Source organism: Prenolepis imparis, unplaced genomic scaffold (genome assembly GCF_030444845.1).
Source record: "Prenolepis imparis isolate NDT839.2.m4 unplaced genomic scaffold, iyPreImpa1.0 SCAF_2, whole genome shotgun sequence".
NCBI lineage: Eukaryota > Metazoa > Arthropoda > Insecta > Hymenoptera > Formicidae > Prenolepis > Prenolepis imparis.
Window position 1 is genome coordinate 16,742,100 of NW_028141160.1, and position 19,631 is coordinate 16,761,730.

General features: G+C 35.5%; 1 protein-coding gene across 14 annotated transcripts in view; it reads right to left on the reverse strand.

The window, feature by feature from the left end:
• Bru3 (CUGBP Elav-like family member bruno 3) overlaps positions 1–19,631 on the reverse strand; it is a 578,576-nt gene that overhangs the window by 317,119 nt on the left and 241,826 nt on the right. The window lies entirely within an intron of this gene.

The window sequence follows — 19,631 nt, forward strand, 5'->3', positions numbered from 1 at the left end:
ATCGCAAATAATGAGCAATTATGTATAATTATTATAATTGCAAAAAACGATTCATTTAGTATCTCCTAGTTCTTGTCGCGATCGTATTTAGAAAAATAATAAGCGACATAAAACGGAGCGACTCACGCCATCGCATCGCTCGAGTTTCGTCGCAAATGACAACAAAGAGGTGAAGCATAATGACAATAACAAAACAAACACCGAATTCTTCGATGTATAGTGACGTGTGTTGTTCACCTTCGATCGTCATGTTGTCATTCGTACAGCGAGACTCGAGCGAGCAGGTAGTACTGCCGTGCCGTGCTATGTGTTACATCGTATTACATATATATCTCGTGAAATATCTCGATCGCGACAAATAGTAAAAAGTATCTAGTGCCATTCTTCCGTGCGATTAATGTGTGCGATTGTAATTAACCGCGTCTTCGCGTGTGAGTGTCAATGTGAGTGTCAGCGTAAGTCGTGCGAATACCATGAAGGGATAGAGGATCAACAAGGAGAGGAGAAGAAGTTTGGGGAGACATCGAGCGACGGCGGAGCAACTGTGAGATAAACACAATTTATAATTTACTTTACTTTTATTACTTTTGAGATTAATTACTCTTTTATCTCCGCGGTAGTAATCCATTTTACACTATCATATAATAGAATATGTACACATAAATTATTTTAAATTTTATTTTCAAATATTTCAAATATTTATAATATTTCAAAATAAAATCCATTTTATACCATCGTGTAATAGAATACGTACACATAAATTATTTCAAATTTTATTTTCAAATATTTAAATTATGTATAATATTTCAAAATAAAATTTAAAATAACTTATGTGTATATATTCTATTCACGATGGTAAAATGGATATATACATATATACTATTATAAATATTATTCAAAGAAATATATGCTAACATTGTTTAGGAGTTATAATAATTTAAGATCTTGTAAAAATTTATATCTAAAACTTAATTATCAAGTTTTATAAAAATTTATATCTAATACAAATATTTTTAGAATTTATGTAATTTTTTAATTAAATATTTGTTTAGAGAAATACAAAATTAAACTGTGCGCAATAATCATTTTTTTGAAACAGTAATTATTTTGAGACTGCTTTATAATTTGAATATATTTTACAAATCAACGTTGTACGTTATAACTCCGCTGCTGCGCATTGTATCGGTAAGTAAAATTATTTTTTATTTTATATAATCTCGTAGTGATGGATTTATGAAATTTTCAAATTAAGATTAAAAAGAATATTATAAATAAATGCAATATCTCATAAATCCATTGTTTTGAAATAAGTAGACTAAAACAAATCAATATAAATATTTAATCCTGAAATCTGTGTAATTATTCTTCGATTTATTACCTAAAAATATACACATAAAAAGTCCATAAGAAGATATATATAAACGAAGATCATATATAAAAGAAAAAAAATATATATCACAGTTACTTATGTATAATGCATAAAATCATATTAATTTATTTTTAAAAAAGTCTGAGAAAATGTAATGTTTAGTAATTGTATCGATTTTAATTTTTGGTAGTCTAATCATGTATATATATATATATCGATTAATTTATTTTTATATCATTTAAAGCAAAATCACATAACGTGAGATACAAAATATTAAATATTTCGCCGCAAGATCGAAGGATTTTTGACATAAATTATTTCATAATTAATCAGTTATACGCATATATTATATAAAATAATAATTGCAAACATTTCTCATTGATGATATAAAAAATGTAAATAGCATATTAGTAAGTACAATAGTGTTTATTTACATTTTATATTCAGTATTATATTTAAAACTTAAGACACTTAGGGCCGGTTTTTCAATAAGAGTTTAAACTTAGATCGAAGTTTCAACTATTATTGAAAAACCGGCCCTTAATTTTGTATATATTTAATTACTAAAAACTAATAATTTTTTAATATATTAATCAATGCTGTATTGGTGAGAAAATATTTTTATCATATCAGTAAAGTAGTGCTTTAAAAATAATCAATATGCATATTATTGAGCAAAAATAATGTAAATACAAATTCCATGTGTATATCTATTATATATAGTATATCAAATCTTTGAGAATTTAATAGATACAGTTCAAAAAAATCATTGTTAAGGAAACGGTTAAATATTAACATTTTTACACACACACATTATAACGATTAAATATGTAATTAAATAATTTTTTTAAAAGAAGATAAAGATTATACGTCAAGCATATAAAAATATTTAAAATTCTTGCTTATAAAAGCACATGTACAATTATAAATTCCTGACCATCGTCCATATGTTTTGTGTCAGAATGAAAGTATTAGGGGGCATTTTATATTACTTTTTTTTCATAATACAAAACAATAATTTACTAATGGGGTAAAACTTCATCTAGCCCAAAATTGTCGCTACTGTGTGCGTATGATTAAAAAAATTCCTGCCGCTCATTCCTGTGTTTACATATGCGAAAAATGTAAGTTTTGTGACACTGTTTAAGATTCTCCACAATAAAGAAAAAATAATTTGTGATGTCATATGTCAGGATTAAAAAGATTTTTTAACTTGAAATATTTACGCGCGTTTAAAAAAGTATTTTTAAAATTTGTTGATCATTCTTTTTCTGTTTTATAATAGAAAATATTTGTTAGATAAATTTTATTTTATATTTAAAAAACGAAAATTTATTTAACTAATTGTAAGCATCTATTTAAAAAATACTGTTAAATACATAGTAAATTCGAATAGATCGAAAATTGAAAATGCAGTTTATTTTAGTTTTTCTATTTTCTATGCGTGCTGCAAATATAAAATTATATAATGCTTATATAAAAGGCGGCGAATATATATATGTATATCTATATATGTATATATATATATATGCAAAGAAAATAAATATCGAAAAGAGGGGAATAAAAAATAATAGAAAAAATATATAAATACAACATATTTAACTAGGTTTCCTTGTTTCTCAAGTTGATATTTCTATATTTATTTTAATGTTTTACATATATACATGTAGTTATTTTTTCTTGTTTAATATAACCAAATTAAAAATTTTATTCCAAAAACGCTGCAAATTTCAACGAGATATTAGGAAATTTGTATACGTCGTTACTATTAACACGCGTGTATATTGATAATTTTAGCGTCACTAACAAGTTTCCGTTTGCTTCTCGCGAAATATTCCTCTTAATTACAGTCTCTGTTGTTTCTGGTTATTTATGTCAGGAAGACTGTTTCTCTCTTAGTTTCTTACTTACGTTTTGTTTGCAGCGTTCCGCACTAGCTTGCTTTTGTTTAATGGTCCTCCCATCATATTCCTCTACTACTGAATCCGTGTTATTATCTCTCAACGAGCTAGCGTACCGGCTACAGGGCTCACCATTCACTTAAACTTACTGTATTCATTATTAATGCCGGTGCGATATTTCTACCGTGACGCCTGATAATGCAACATCTTAATGCATTTTACATTACGTATGGCGTATTATACTTTGATTCTCGCACCTGGTTCAGTATCAAGGTTGCAGCTAAAGGTCGATATTCGGCACAAAGGAGAAGTTTGAAAGCGATGGGATTTCATGGATAATATTGCAGCTACATTGAAGGGCCAATAACATTGTGCACATCTAGAGAAATACGTTGTAGCGTGATATGACCATAGAGATCATGTAAGGGGTTCACTGTATCACGTGACGCTCGTATTTCATGACCGACGTAATATTGATTTTATCTTCGGTACCGGACTATTCGTGTTAGACTGTTCCGGGTATGATACGATCGTTTAATAGTGCTCGACATCGCAATAAATGGTCAAGGTTACAATGTGAACGAAAACAGATAACTTCCGATTGACCACAAGGTTATCGTATTAATATATTGATTTATTCGTAATCTGTCCTTAAGTATTAGTTTCAATTGTGATTTTATGAAATGCAATGACATTGAATAAAACTGTGCACAAAATGACAAGAAAAGAATGTACATGTCTTCAAACATGAGAAACTACATTCAGCTTTAAATTATCTTGAGGTAAAATGCGCTCATTTCACTAATATTAAGTTGTCTTTCGACGCTATCCAATCGTTAAAAAATAGCCGAAGAACGTTGAACACACACGTACCGACGCACACGTAAAGCCCTTTGAACAGGTTCAAGATAGACGAAAGGGAAAAATAAGGCAGTTTGCTCGGTTATACTCTTCTTCGCTTCGAGAAGTCGCTAGCGCGAAAGGTTTATTACAGACTCTCGTTTCACTCTTCTTCCTTCTATCTCTCTTTCTCTTTTTGTCTCTCGTTCTCTTTTTTGTCTTCGATCCTTTACTTTCTCGTTTGCACCCTCTTTATTGCTCCAGCTTTCACGTTGTGTACTTCAGCGATGTCTAACGCGTACTATGAACAAAGCTCTACTTTTGGGAACTTATCATAACGTTGCAAGTCGATTTATGAGAGATCCTGAGAATATGGAAGCGCATATATCTCTGTTCTGTAATGTGTCTTCTTACCGAGACGGCGATGCTCGTTTCTATAAACCGTGCGGTATATCGATCTGGATCTTTTCGCTCAAACAGGAATAGAAAATTTAGCGGAAGATTTTCTCATTACGGTCTCTACGTCAGAACGGAACGTTCTGTACTTTATCACTTCGCTCGAGATCTCTTGGAGTAACGATTCCATCGGTTTACGCGCAGATTCGCGAAGTTCAAAAAAGCTGGCGGGCACACTTCCAAGAAAAGAAACTGACGCTCTCGCATGGCGAGCTTGAACTCTTTCGCGAAAGTAGTTTCGACTTTCGACAGTCACATAACTCGAGTCTTCTCTAATGTAGAAAATAGATAAAGGACGGGCGTTTCGACGAAAGAGGTAACCAAACTTTAATAAACTATACGTATCTATATATATATATATATGTGTGTGTGTGTGTATCTTAACACACATGTATACATATGTATATGTGTGTGTTTGTATGTGTATACATATGTGACTATTGATGTATAGAGCTCGTCCCTCCCCCTCCCCCTTTCTCTCTTCTTTCTTTTTTCGATACTTTTTATTCTTCTGTCCTTCCTGTCTCGGTCCTTTGCTAGTATAGCGACGTCTACGCGAGCGGTAAATCAGTTCATCCTACTTGCTCCGGAAGCTTCTACCGGCATTGTTCGGCAAACAGTAATTCATTAGATTCTATGACTCTACGAGACGTGAATGCATCCCCTTCGATAACTTCGGGACCATCCCTCCGGTAGCATCTTCGCGCAAAGTCCCCTTGTCCCACCACGCTACTCGAAAGGCTTGATGCTGCTGTATACGGCGAGCCTCGTGAGAACTTTGTCGTGGAGCTCGAAATGTTCCGCCGACGATATGGCATCGCAATCATGACCCGCTTCTACGCAAATTATTCCAGCAAATCGGGAAAGACGATGCATGTTTCGAGGACAAGCGGAGAAGTACCTTTGCATCGATATCCTCCAGCGAAAAATTGCTTTGCTCTCGCTTTTTGTTTTCACGCTATTCAAATTTATTATTTGTCAACTGACTGCAATTGTGTACGTATGAGAGCAAGTATATTTATAATTTATATTCTACAAGTATCATGAAATGATATGTACATTAACTTATATTCGATGTATTCACAACGTGCATTGTAAGCGTCTAGCTCCTTCAGCGCAAACCGCAATCCGCAATATTTCTCTGTTCTTGATATTCCACTCGGCTAAAACGCTAAAGAAGGAGGAAGTAAAGTAAGGCCTATGGAGAGAGAGAGACGCTTGATGCACGCTGAGTGCAGGCGCATGGAATGCCATTTCTCCACTTGTGTACAGCGCGTAATGTAAATGACACATATTGCCCGAGGGAAAATTGTGGAAACAGAACCGCCTAGGTACGAACAGAGAAACGAAGAAAGAGGGAGAAAGGAGGAAACACGCTGATAGCGGTCGGATGGCGAAAGCAAAGAGAATAATAACGATGAGAAGATGAAAGTAGAGAAGTAAAGGAAACGATGGAGAAAGAGAGAAAGAGAGAGAGAGAGAGAGAGAGAGAGAGAGAGAGAGAGACTATCCTGAAATAGGTATTCATCGCCCTGCAGTAATTGGATCGCGCGCGGTTCTTTCTCTACCTCTGATAAGGATTTATTATTCAAATCAAATGTTTTGAGAAAGCTTCTTATATTTGTCGAGATCGTCGCATGACGAACGCTTCAGTGGCGGCCAATCCTTTCTTCCGAAAGCCTCACACTCCGAACTGCCTCTCGAGTGGTCGTGAATTTAATGAAGGATAACCGGGACGATTGCAAAAATGGAATAGTAATGCGTAAGGTCAACGGTGAACTCGGTCGCTAAAGGTTCCGCTAATGGCCCAGTAAGTCCGTGTTTCCAACAGTGCCTTTAAAGCACGACGAATGTAATAAAATCTCGAAAATGCATCGCAACTGCATCATTTCTCGCGTAATAGCTATTTCTCGCCAGTCGCGGCTTTTAATCTCCGAAAACGAAAAAAATAAAAAATAAAAAATAAAAAAAAAAATAAAACTTTTCTGTACATCGGACAGGACGATCACGCGCAACAAACAGCCTGACAAATTTCATTTCGTCTTGGCGCGCACGGTCGTGGCGTGCGTGCGCGCGTGTGTATCAGCACTTTCCCAAAATAAAATGAAATTTGCAGTTGATGGTAATTCAATAACGAAACCATTACTCCGCTGCATAGTGCGCACATGGCCATACGCAGAAAGAGAAGAGTAAATGCGATAGAGAAAGGGAAAGAGAGCGGCGAGAGCCGGGGGAGAGAGAAAGGGTGGCCGTGCAAATGAAGAGGTAGGTGAGGGAGGAGAAGGTGGTGCGAGGCGCGACGGAGAACTGTGCGGGCGGTATAAAGCCAGCTAGGGAAAGGGTGAGAGATAGGACGAACCAGGGAAATGCGTTATCGTCTGCAGCCAGCTGACAAATCGAAGGTAATAGGGCCGAGCGGAATTCTGCCTGGCAGTACGACCGAGAGCAGTGCATCTGGTAAATACGCGGCTACATATGTACATATGTACTAGAACCGCGTACGTGACACGCTCACTCCGATATACGTACTCGCACCCACCGTCATTATGTACATCGCGCATGGATCTGACGCGTGTGTAAGTGCGCCAGGGAGGCCCAGCCGGCGTAACCCTGGGTAACGTGGTGACGAGAGAACCGAGTTACAGTCCCTGACGTGGAGCCAAAAAAACGCGCGAGGACTTTTCGCGCTCGACGCCTTTAATTAACACACTTTCAACTTCTTTCATCGTATTCGTCATTGTAATCCTGAGTTCGTTCGAGATCCGACGCGTTTTTGTTTCAGCGTGTCATCCGCAGGGCTAGAGCGGGACTGTTCGTGATTACTTTTTCTCCGCGCGATATATGCAAAATCATTGAGAAATAAAAAGATTGGTCTTTTTTACAACGTAAAAGAAAAATAAAATATTGACTAAGGTCTTTCTTTTTCATCTTGCACCATGAAAATATAAATATACATACGTCTATAGATCTATGCGACTTCTACTGTTAGCACGTCATCTCTATTACGATCTGCAACGTGTTGCACGCCAAAGTGTAAATTATGCTGCAATGTGTTGGAATATTAATGTCATGTTAAAGCACAGTGAGATAGATTTCCACCCTGTTGATAATGTTGCGGAAAGACCATTTTCCCCTAGGAACAAATAAAGATTTAAGTATCTGTAAGTCCGCGGGAGAAAACTTTACGAATATTCAAGAGGAAGCGAATGCCGTAAAATTTACAGACAGACGAGAAGGTTCCAGGCATGAGACCCCCACTATGGAATAGGTTCCTTTTATACCTTCTTCTGCGAGCAAACAAAGATTTACATGAGAACGAAGACAGGGCATTTTCTTCTTCCAATATGGCATTGTTTCGAACGCGATAAACGTGCGCTGGAAACAGCGAAAGGAGATATTACTATCCATAACGATAGCATAAAAATTCCTCACGCGTTTCTGCATTATTAGCGAGACATTCTTCCTCCGTTTTTAAATTGCTTAAAAAGATAAATATTAGACAATAAATCGCATTTATTAAAGCTTAATGAATGCAAGCTTCCGTAATTTAAATTTATTTTATTAAAAACGTTAAAAAATATGTTGCGCAATTACATGCATATTTAAAATTGTGTTACCAATGACATATTATGTCAAATATTAATATTCTCATATCTCTTTATGACGCAAAACAGAAACAGAATTGTTGATGAGACGTTTCTCCCTTTCGCTCCATCCCTTTGCATGCATCAATTATCACAAATCTGCACATCAATCTATTGTGATTTTATTAATTTCGCACGCTTAGCGTATTTGAAGAATGTTTTCAGAATTTAGCCAACAGACTAATTTATAAAATTAAGATGTTATAAATTTCAAACATAAAAGAATCGAGTTGCAAGGTAAATATCAATAACATCTACGATTTTCACATCTCTTTTTCGTCTAGTCATTCGAGTGCCGACGTTGAGTTCAATTGTATTACGGGCATTGCGGTAGGTCAAACGATGAAGCGATCGAAGGGTTCGCTTCCTTCCACCCTCGTAATAAGAGTAACATAAGAGATAACGTGTCGCGGATCGTCTCTCTAATTCCGCCCCTAGCCGCAGCCGGTAGCAGGGTAACTCGGCACATAGTGGCGAATAACTGTTGCCTGTACGAGCGCGGCGACGCGGCATCGTGCCAGAAATCCGCACTCCGGTACGACCCACGACCCCCGCATTTTCCAACCCGGGTTCTGGTATAGGCCGCGGTACTAGGCCGACGCAGGCCATCGCCAATGAGTGCATGTCTGGGGCGGAGCGTGGCCGTGTTGGAGCAGACGCGATTTCGACTTCCTACGTGCCACCGGGTAAGAGAGACGACGAGCACTACTCGCGAAAAACTTCGGTCCGGTTAACGAAACTGTTTTCTTGGTTCCGCGCTCTCTTTTGTTCCTCTATCGCTATCTTCCCTTCAAAGCGCGAGCTTCGTTCCCCTTCGTGCCAATTAGTCGCGTTTCAGTCGTCGCGAAGCGAAGCGTGTATACAATTGGCGAGAATCCGTTTGTTGTCCGTGAATTTGCAATTATAGGAAGAAGAAATCACTGGGGTTCATTACGGCGCCACGTATTTTATCGGAACAGTTGATATTACTTGAGCAAACTATATATCATGCAATTAGATGTTGTAGCCACGTGTCGATTGCTTCGAAGAGAGCTTTTCATTTCTATTCCCTGCGACACGTGCGTTGGATCGCACATTCATACTCTCCCCTTTGTCTGCTTCTAAAAGACAGGTAGCACCGAGCGCGAAAGTGCATTCGTTGTCGTCGTCGCCGTTATCGTCGTCGTCGTTGTCGTCGTTGTCGTCGTCGTCGTCGTCGTCGTTGTCGTCGTCATCGTCGTCGTCGGTGGCAGCAGCGGCGTCGACGGCTACAGACGTGACCTACTTGCGCTATTGACCTGTTGGCGACGCCTGATAGGCGAAGGGTTGAAAGAGGGAGGACCAGGGGATGAAAGCAAGGGCGGGTAGAGTCCAGGTGAAGGAAGTGGTGGAAGGCACCGCGGGGAAAGGATGGATTGGACGGACGGTACGAAAGGTCGAGGGAGGGTGAGATGCACTTGACGCATCAGAACGCGAAGAGAGTGAGGGACTGCCGCATGCGGTCCCAGCGCGCGCAGCCTACCACCCACCCTAACCACCCACCCTTTCCTGTATATATCCTGTACTCAGGGGGGTATCAGGATTTCGCATGTTGCGCTTTCAAAGGTTTCCCGCGCTTCCTCTCCCCCTTCCCCCTTTACAGCTTGGAAACGAGTAGTTGGCTTCTTCTTCTTGGGGAAGGAAGTGCAACGGAAGTGCAACGTTTAATGTCGCTATTCTTGCGTTGATCGCTGCAATCACGATATCCAATCAAATGCATGCTTGCATTAAAAAAAAAATCTCCATTCGAAAATTCTCGTCTAATTTAAGTGAAAGATGCGTTTCGTAGAATGTTATCGATGCCACAATACAAAAAATACGTGTTTATATCTACATTAATAATTATATCTCTATCTATTCTATTCTCAAGAAGAGAATATGAGATAGCTTTCAAAATATCTAAAGTCATAAATACATTTTAATTCATTCTATCTCGTACATTCTGTAAAATGAAGATTCTATTGTTCAACCGTATAGTACAAGAATCAACGTTGGTTATCTCAAGCTACTATCATTTGCAAGTGGCGCTAACATGCAATTACGATAAATTAATTTTACTCAAATATACTGTACGTCTCTAAATATACTGTACAAAGTAATTAAATCTTCCTGCGGTGCGTTATAACACGTTGTAGAAAATCCATACAACGTTATGGAAGCACGTTTCAGAAATATGTGAAGAAAAAGAAAAGAAAAGGAGAGAGGGAGAGAGAGAGAGAGAGAGAGAGAGAGAGAGAGAGAGAGAGAAAGAAATTTAGATAGTAAAAAATGTCTTTATGACGTATATATCCTGCCGTAAACATCAAATCTAATGAATGTGGCAAAAGTCGGATATTTTGCTATTTAAACGTGCTGTCTAATATTTGATACAGGTGTAAGGAAAAATGACATGCATATCAAAAACTATTTTCTCTATGATATTTCAGAAAGATTATATATCAAAACATAAAATTGAAGACAAATATGAAAAATGTATAATATTTTTACTTTCTACTAGTTTTATTTTTATAAAAAAAAATAATAAAAATAAGGCCGCGGCACTTAAAATCCTTACAAAGCAGCTAATAATTTAATGTTTGTCGGGAGGATCTGAGGAAGGCATCGCCTATTCGGAGGCGGAAATACTTCAGAAAAATCTCACATCACATCAGTTTCCAGAACGTGTCAAGACACATCAGCTCCGTGGGATTTCGACGGTGAGTCACTTCCTTAACGTTGGACAAATGTGCCGAGACGTGCGAAGAAGAAAGTGGTGGAGAGAGCTGATCCGGAGACCTGGTACGGAAGGGTAGTCGCACATCGGTCGGGCGACGGGGGCAGAGGGGGAGGGAAAGGGGGAAAGAGGACGCCGGAAGATGAAGGTGGTCGATCGACGAGGGGACGAGCGGGAACGGGATCTTCGGGAACGGGAGAGGAGTGCAGGACTTCTCAATGGAGTGAGGGATAAAAAGCAAATACGTTTCACTCACTCGCGTTTTCCGTTAGCAAATTCAATCTCGTCGGGAGTCCCTTTAACATTGTGCCCGTAATAGGGAGGATGAAGAGGGACTAAAGGAGAGGTTGCGGAGTGAGGAGTGAGCCGGTGATGGTAGCTATGGAGGGGAGAGGGGGTGGTGGATGGGTGAAGGGGGCAGGTGTCGCCTGTATAACGACTTTATCACACCCTCTGAGATCCTCCTTCCGTCCTCAACCTTTTCCACCTTCCTAACCCAGCACACCGCTCACACCTCAGCGGCGACTATTATCGACTTTGACTGAACCCGAAGTCGGTTCACCTTTAAGCTAGCCGACTGAAGCCGTCCGGGGTTTGTTTGAGCGGATAATGCAATATCCATCCTTTGGCTCGAAGGGCCAATAAAAGTGGTGGAGCATGACACAACTGTTCGGATATCTAAGAATTTTTAACGGCAAAAGGGTTAGCTTGTCCTCTGCAATCATAGTAGCGAACGATTCATTCTATTCGATTCGCTGATTTCAGTCTGGGAATATTTGTTAATCATGAATAACTATTAAATTGAATAATATACTAGTTATTATACGGACTTCAATGATAATTGTGGTATTAATGTTAATAATATAATGAGTTTAATTAAATCCTAATGCGTATGTAAATTCATTTCCATTGTTGTGTATAATTATTATTTAGTATTACAAACATTGCGAAAGAGGGATAAGTTATGAAAATATCTCAATGCAGAGATATACTTTCAATTGTAAATTAGATACAAGTTTATAAAATTTTTTTTGTAACACAAAAAAAAATTGCTTACATCACATTGGATTAATCAGAATCTGGAAAAAGCGAATGCGAAAGGCAAAAGCACAAAATTCCGGTTGGTCAGGCAGAAGCGCTCCGGGCTCGTTAAAACTTGCCTTATTAACATTTTCATGCGCGGATGCCTCACGGAGTGTTGAGAAGTTTATTTAAGTAGGCGGGCGAAGATTGTGCCGACCTGAATCTTAGGGCTCATTTTAGAGGGCGAACTTTCCACGTACGACGAATTTTACACGTAATAAAACTACATTTTGTTCTAGAGAGAGAGATTATTACAGAATTGCGTCTTATTAACAAACCACATTTAGTAATCAACCTTCAGCATCATTTTCTCTCTTTCTTAACGGTTTTCTAATATATATATATTACATTTGTGATAATAACGAGAATAAGGAGAAAATGAAAATCTAGTATAGCTTGGTTTGTTAATTTTTAAATAAATTTTCGGCAAAATAATCGCAGAAAAGATTATCAATAAAACAAAAGTCTATGTGATTAAAAAAACCTATTAAGTGCTACTTTCCATAGGTTTGATCAAAATAATTCTCTAAAGCATTTTGAACTTTGACGAGCAACGTATCCAATAGTAATGGTTAACGTTTCTACGTGGACATTAACATGGACATTTGGTGGACAAACGCGACCCGACTCTACCATGTTAAACAAGTACATCCATTAATCAGAAGCGAGTCACAAGTAACTTGACCCATGCGACGGTAGTGCCATAGGGCGAGCTTCCGACAGTGAAGACTGAAACCGTCGTGTTCCCCATCTTTCCCTACACATCTTTCCGTCTCATCCTCGTTGGGTCCATTTGTTATGTCTAGGTGACACTCAATTATGCCGCGCAAAAGGGTTGCGAGAAGCCCGAGAAAGGCGGCGGCTAACTAGCAAGGAAAGTTTTCCTAACAACATAGTTTCGTGTTCAACTTGGCTCGCAACTCCAAAGGAAAGGTAGGTGCGTCGAAGAGAGACCGCAGTTCGATGCCCGCTACGAATCGGGCCCGGTACCGAATTCGAAACTAAGTTCGAAGGCATGCCTAACATATCGGTATGTCGTCTGTTTCACGTTTGAAATGTGCTTACTCCTAGCCGACCAGTCAAATTTGTAAGTTAATATCTCGTGAATTTAATTTATCAATAAATTATTATGTATTGTTTATCAGAAAGCAAATTATACTAATTTTAATGACTATATTTTAAATTTAATTCGCTAGTATTTTATTAAATAACGACAATTTTGTTGCAAAAATCTTGTCTACATTATGCATTCAATTAAAATAAAATAATTCTTATTATCGAATAAATAATAATTTTATTATAAAACAATATTCAAAGAAATTAACAATTTATTATGCCTCGAACATGTTAAAATTCAGAGAAACTACAAGCAAAAATTCGAATCAAAATCGAGCATAAATGCAGTTACGCGCCTATTCGATGTGGATCTATATCCTGGTAGAGCGAGAGGATAATCGTAGTATTTTTACACTATGCAGGGAAAGACCACGGTCGATATTAAATTCCGGTCGGAATATTTACGCGCATAAAGCATCGCGTCCGGTATCATTTTGGAGTTGTTTCCAATTAATACGCGAAATGAAAGCGGTGCGCGAATGAAAGAGCCGAGTAGCATGAAACAGCCGAGTCCGGCCGGGATGGAGCGATATGAGCAAAAAGAAAGAAGGGAGACCGATAGAGAGATGGGAATGTCGAGTGGACTGCGGAACGAGTATTTGCTCGCTCGCATTTAATATCGAAATCGGCCAATCATGTACGGATGTAACGAAATGCTTGAATTATTCGTGAGCGTGACGAAAGGGATATATAATACGCGAGGGATGGCGAGGGGTATGATGAAGGGGATGTATGAGCAATAAAGATGACAAATTATTTTTATTCAATGTGCGCAAAAATCATGATTTATCCTTGATTAATATAGGTATATATAAACATACATTATAAATATGTTTTACAATAAAAAGATTTAACTCATTTATTGAAATTATTTTATATAGAAAATAGAGAATAAATATCCTCAAATTTATAGATGAGAGTTTAAGCGATAATCTTTCGATGGTCCAAAAATTAAATAATCTGCCCAGGATTTGATTTTTATTTAGAAAATCTAACATTTGATTTTTCTAAAAGAAACGTATCAGTTTTCGACAAAAAATATCATTCTATCACATATATATTTATCTTGTATAGATAGTATATCTTTATATAGATTATTGAATAGCCTATATATTCTGCAATGAGATTGAAGTCGTCGATTGAGAGAATAGCAAAAAATTTGAAAAGTAAAATATAACACACATTATTTTTTTTAAATCTCATATTACTCTCCATAACGTAATATATATGTCATATATATACGAATACGGATTTCTCGAATATCTCATAACTTTTCGTTGGAAAACCGTTTCTTTTTATTATTCCGCTCACAAACCTTCAATTAAAAACTTGAAAGGTGAGTGTAAGCTACGGGATAATATTGAGAAGCATTTCTTTTTTTTTTTTTTTTTTTTTTTTCAAATAAATGTTGACCCTTCAGAAAATATATGAGAGTGGAGTGTATAAGCGTACGTAAATACCGGAACGTGAACGTTTCAGAGAGGTTGCGTTACATGGAAAATAGCTCGGTAACGGTTTGACGAGAGCCACAGGGTACAGGGGAACGAAGGGGGAGAGCGCTGCGCAGGATGGATGTAATTAAAGTGGTGACACGCTAGCCGTGGGGTATGTCTACCCCAATCCAAATCCCGCGCAACCCCCGTATCCTTGTCCCTCAAGATAATTCGGACACCGTGTAATCGATACGTCCTCTAGGCTGACGTACAGACAATTTCAAAACGGATAATTCGAGGGTCCCTACCTCGTCTGGATCGTCCTTCGAGATCGTAAAACCAGTTTTCCGGTTCGCTGTCACGTCAAAAAGAAAATGTCGTCAACGACAAGCGGATATAACGATACACGTGCGGAGATGTAATACTGCATATACTATATCTTATATAAATGGCTTCTGACAGTAACTCTGATTGCGTAAGTTTCGATTACGAACTGCAATTTCACACAATTAGTATAAAAATCTATTTAATTAAACGGAGCTATAATTCATATATACAGTTTTATCGTTCATAAACGATGCGCGTAGATTGCAGATTCATTTTAGAACGCGTCAATACAAGATTGAAATATTTTAATAAACACTACTTGATTACAGTATTACAGAAATTTTATTCCATAGCATTCAATTCCTTAATTGATTCAACATAAAAATCGTATCCAAATTAAATTTACGGATGTATATATATGATTAATTTCTAAATATAATTCTAAATAATATAGAAATAATTCTAAAATAATTCTAAAAATAATTTATAATTGTGAAACATGCTCAACACACACACGCACGCGCACGCATGTACACAAACACACGCACACAGTTATATTATATATATTAAAATTTATAGGAAAATTCAACATCTTGTAGAATATTAATAATTGGAATACTCATCTAATTTAATGCATGTGATATAAAGAATATGAAGAATATTATGTATAAGAAATATTAATGACTACACTAAGGATTAATAATATAAAAGTTAAAACATAGATATATTTATACATATATCTATACTATTATTTGAAGACTATTCAGTAACCCAATTACATCCTAATTACAGAAGCAACGTACATACGGGAGATAAACGTGTCGGTCTTATATAACAATTCCTCGTGCAGCAGCATCTCGCTAGAGTGATTAACATTGAGTAGTATTTAAGCCGATCACAGCGAAATCAATCGATTACTAGTGAGCAGTGTATATAGGACCATGAGGATTACGCCATGATTATTGTTGAGCCATGGAAACGCTTTAATGCTCTTTATGCAAATTTCGCGCATAGTTACCCTCGTATGCAAGATTATAAAAGAATTACACATCAGGGAATGCTACATATTGATTGGATCTCAATGTTGACCCACTATTAATTATGCATTTAATAATGACACAATTTCATTAAAAAAATAATTATTATATAAATCTATTTTATATCTAATACATTATACAGTACTAATATACACAATTATATAAAATTGTGTCTATTAATTTTTATTATTAACAATATGTAAATTTATTGTTGAAAATATATTTTAATTTGTTAAAATAAAAACTCATTAAAGCATTAAATAAAGAAGGTTCCTAACATGTAAATGTCTAACATGTCTAAAAGGTCTATCAGTTATACGATGTAAATGATGCTCATATAGAGATGATTTTGCGTTTAAAATTCATGAACGCAGTAAGTAACTTCTGGGGTATTACATATATTAGTTTTATAACTTATACACATATACTTGCGCATATTCTGTTAATGCCTCATTCATACTCATGCTATAGACAGAATTAATAATTTATTCATTACTTTACTTCGTTAAGTTTCTTTAAATCGTCAAATACACTTTTAGTTAACAAAGTAAGCAATTGGTTTTAGTCAATACTTACAGAAGACTGTAACATTAATTTGATTAGCATGCGCGTCTACTGAATCGCAACCATAAGCTCGCGCAAACTTGTAGTAAATGCTCACCTGAAACAGAGAAATTAAAAATTAAAATTAACACACAGAAAATACATAAAATACATAAAAATATTCAAGACAAATTTATATATTAATATTAATTAGTTATGCAATATAATATTCAAGATCATTTATTGCTTATTACATAAATATATTCATAAATGATATCTTTACCCCCTTGCCTGGAAATGTAACTACTCTGTTACAAAAAAAATTTCTTTGAGGATAATTATCACGACCTCGATGAAAGTTAGTAGCAAGGAAGAATAAAAGTCGTTTAAAGAAAGAAAGAGCGTGGGCTTTTATTAAGTATTGGAAGAAGATGGTAAACGTAAAGGTGAGATGTTAATCATGGCTCGACATCTCATTATCGTTTTGATTAGCCCGTGTAATCGTCTCGGTCCTCGGCTGCTGTGGTTACGAGCTCTCTCTCTCTCTTTCCTCCCTCCCCCCATCTCTCTCTATCCCTCTCTACTTCAAGACGATCAAAGTTCCGCGCTTTGCTCAGGCACTTCACGGCCCAGAAGTTGTCTTAATGAGCAGGTCAAACGTTCCATTTTAACTGCACAATCATATTGTGTCGAACCAAAATGTAACTGACTTAAATTAACTCATTCCCATTAATTAACACAGCGATTAGATTTTATCGCCACTCTAACATTATAAGACATCAAAAATTATTACTCTACTAAACTCTATTCGCAATATTACAATACCTGTACGGCAAAATATTATACATGCTAATATAGAAATATTCTAAGAAAGATGTTTTAAGGTATTTATACAACGTATATTAATTATAATTTTAATTTTTGTATCGATCAAAAATAGTGACGGATGTCTCGAGAGAATCAAGCCAATATATCTTTCGTGAATTTAAATTAAACGCGTACAGGAAAATGCGTAAGAAGGATCGCTTAGGCAGCGGATTTCTCCGTCCTCGCACGTGTCGCTTGTGTGTGTCTGTGACGAATATTTTCTGCTCGAACAGATAATCCATTTCCACGCATGCCTGACCCAATTCAGGATACGATCACGGAATCGGAACTGCGAAGGAGTCTGCATTGCATTTACCTATGCGATATCGATGCATTCCATGCGCACGTGGTACAGTGAAACCGTTTCGTTTCAATACGTAGTACGTCTATTGTGTCTACAGTAGCTGCGCCAATCCCCTAGATGTAGATTTTCTAGAGAAGCGAAGAGGCTGTTAATTGTAATTCTATGTCGATAATAAAGCTAAGCCGCTTATATAAAATACGCAATGAATTCAGGAGGATTAGACATACATGTTGCGAAGCTTTAATCGTCTAATCGTCTTTGATCGTTCAAAAACGCATACATCATATAAGAATAATGCAAAATATTTCAGATTTATTTCTTTACATTTATATAATATATATATATATATATATATATATATATATAAAGATTTTCTCAAACAAAAATGTCAAAATATCTATAATTATTAAAAAATTTACAAATTAAATTACGAAATAAAATTTATATAATAAATTGCAGGGAAAAAACATTAAAAAATATAAAAAGCAATTACAAAAACAAATAGATATTTTTGCCTTAATTATTTTGAAAAAAAAACTTGCTTAGTTTTCTATTATACCACTTTCTTAGATATTACATTTCTCATGTTGAAAATAATTAATATACATTTTATTTGGTTTCGACTCTCGAACTAATTGTAAGAGCACACATACAATACATAATTGTAGTTAAACTACAACTGTCAAATAAGTTCGTAATGTGAGAATTAGAAGGTAGAAATAGATAATGAAAAGGGGGATAAAGAAGAGAAGTTGACAAGATCGTGGATAAGAAGAGAAAAAGAAATGAAAAGAAACACAAAAACTCAGAATATATAAAAATACGTAATTAATTTCTAAAAATAATAGAAACTGCATTCCTTGAATGCGTAATGAGTATAATTTACAGTGTATCTTATACATATTGTATATATTATATAGATATAAAGAATTTCGCCTAATTATTTTCGTGCAACGAAATTATCTCATCATTTCGTCCTATGTCTGACTTAATCTAAACTTAACTCCTTGAATGCGTAATGAGTATAATTTACAGTGTATCTTATACATACATATTGTATATATTATATATATATATATATATATATATATATATATATATAAAGAATTTCGCCTAATTATTTTCGTACATGAAATTATCTCATCATTTCGTCCTATGTCTGACTTAATCTAAACTTAACTCTTTGAATGCGTAATGAATATAATTTACAGTGTATCTTATACATACATATTGTATATATTATATATATAATATATATATAAAGAATTTCGCCTAATTATTTTCGTACATGAAATTATCTCATCATTTCGTCCTATGTCTGACTTAATCTACACTTAACTCCTTGAATGCGTAATGAGTATAATTTACAGTGTATCTTATACTTTTATATATATATATATATATATATATATATATATTATATATATAAAGAATTTCGCCTAATTATTTTTATGCAACGAAATTATCTCATCATTTCGTCGTATGTCTGACTTAATCTACACTTAATTCCTTGAATGCGTAATGAGTATAATTTATAGTATATCTTATGCTTTTATATATATATATATAATATATATATAAAATATATATAAAATATATATATATATATAAAAGTATAAGATACACTGTAAATTATACTCATTACGCATTCAAGGAGTTAAGTTTAGATTAAGTCAGACATAGGACGAAATAATGAGATAATTTCCTTGCACGAATATAATTAGGCGAAATTCTTTATATCTATATAATATATACAATATGTATGTATAAGATACACTGGAAATTATACTCATTACGCATTCAAGGAGTTAAGTTTAGATTAAGTCAGACATAGGACGAAATGATGAGATAATTTCCTTGCACGAATATAATTAGGCGAAATTCTTTATATCTATATAATATATACAATATATATGTATAAGATACACTGGAAATTATACTCATTACGCATTCAAGGAGTTAAGTGTAGATTAAGTCAGA